This window comes from Macrobrachium nipponense, chromosome 29 (genome assembly GCF_015104395.2).
Source record: "Macrobrachium nipponense isolate FS-2020 chromosome 29, ASM1510439v2, whole genome shotgun sequence".
Classification (NCBI taxonomy): Eukaryota; Metazoa; Arthropoda; class Malacostraca; order Decapoda; family Palaemonidae; genus Macrobrachium; species Macrobrachium nipponense.
In genome coordinates, this window is record NC_061092.1 from 49,982,550 (window position 1) to 49,984,520 (window position 1,971).

Below are 1,971 nucleotides of genomic sequence, written 5' to 3' on the forward strand. Positions count from 1 at the left end.
TTCCCGGACTGTAAGCTAGAACCGAACTTTCCCTTGGAAAAAGCGGGGCTTCATATCTTAAAAACTAACGAACCAATGCAATCTTCTTGAAAGCAATCTCATTGTTTACCCACTCCAAAATGAAAGAATTATGGGCTTCTCTGATGTAACGTAATCTAACCCAACCTCAACCTACGGGCATGACAGTTAAAAACCTGGCCTGGGGAGTATTAACTAGGTTATTACTCCTCGGAATTTTACGATCTGCGCCGGAGCTCAACTCGGACTATCAGTAGCAAGGTGAGAGGAAAAAATTACCATTAATAAATATGAACATGGTATACTATTTAAAGAATAAAAAAAAACTAGTGATAAAGACACAATCCAAAAGGTACCAATTCTTTTTTTTGGATTATTACTATTATTTTCAAACATTTTTTTCTGCCTCCTTCAGTTGAATCAGTTATACCCGATCAATCATGATACTATTTAGCAATATAAGTAAATAAACATATCGTCATTAAGGCTTGCACTAATCCACTTGTATATGCTTCTGTTCCTAAAGCGAAATGTATTTTGTTTTGTTTGACTAACTTACCTGTGACCACATGTGGGTGGTCTTGGCTTTTCAGGTCTTAAATCGAGCACATGGGGAGTCGTTTTTTTTTTTTTTTTTTTTTTTTGTTTTTTTTTTTTTTTTTTAGGGGTTTCATTTTATTGACCTTGGACCGTTTTTGTTAATCCTGTAACTATCCAGTTTATTAGTTATGCTTATCTGTACTGTGTTTTCTCATTTGGTCTGATCAGTCTTCCCAGTAGTCAAATTGTCGTTAACCACCCGAAACGATATCAGGCGCCTCTCGTTTTCGTTTTTTCGAGTTTTTTGCTCCGTGGTATTACCTTTATATATATATATATAATGATTATATATAATAATATATATATATATATAATATATACTATTATATATACATATATATATATATCGTATATATATATAGATATATATTATATGTTTATGTATGTATGTATGTTATAATTTTATATAATAAATATATATAATATACATATATATTATATATATATAATATATATATATATAAGATATAATCTATATAATAATGTATTGTATTATATGTATTGTATGTTATGTATGTTATTTATCATATAATACTATATATATATACATATCTATCTATATATAGTGTTGGAAGTAATTTATTTATCATAATCTATATATCTAGATTACTATTATATGTATATATCTATAATCGATATAATATATATATATCTATATCTATATTATATATATTATATATATATATATAATATATTATTAAATTGTTTGAGAATTTTCTTCCGGCGTCCAGTTCAGGTGAAGTGGCTCTCGCTCAATGTTCTGGGTGCCTGATATAAAATCTAAAACAAGGGGACCCACGGACAGGACCCACCGTTGTCTTGTTTATATTTTATAATCAGGCACAGAACATTGGGCAAAGAGCCACCATTCCACTGAACATGAACGCCGAAGAAAATTCTCAACAAAGCCTATACCACTGTCATTGCCTGCAAAATCTAAGAAATTTACGTGTAGGTAGGTTATACCCACTGTCCATTGCCTTAAAATTATAAAAACTATTGACGTTGTCGGACCTAATCCTCACGTAATTACTAAATCCATTTTGACCATGCAGGATGTATTGATGCAAGTTAATTCCCTAAAAACTTCCTGCAACAGTAAGTCCCTTGCTTTTTCAATTTCAATTAATGGTGGTTCCCTTTGTGGAAAACCACTTACGTAGGCCCATTCCCCAATTGGAAACAAAAACAGCAAGATGCTTTGTCTGTTTAGGCTGCAAATGGTAAAAAAGAAAAATACCTTGGTTGCGCACATTCACAACTCCAGGAAAACTTAAACTGCATGGAACTAAAACACTTTACCGGAATCAAATCCGTTACTGTCAGTCATTTGGACTGGTTCCAAGTTTGGTA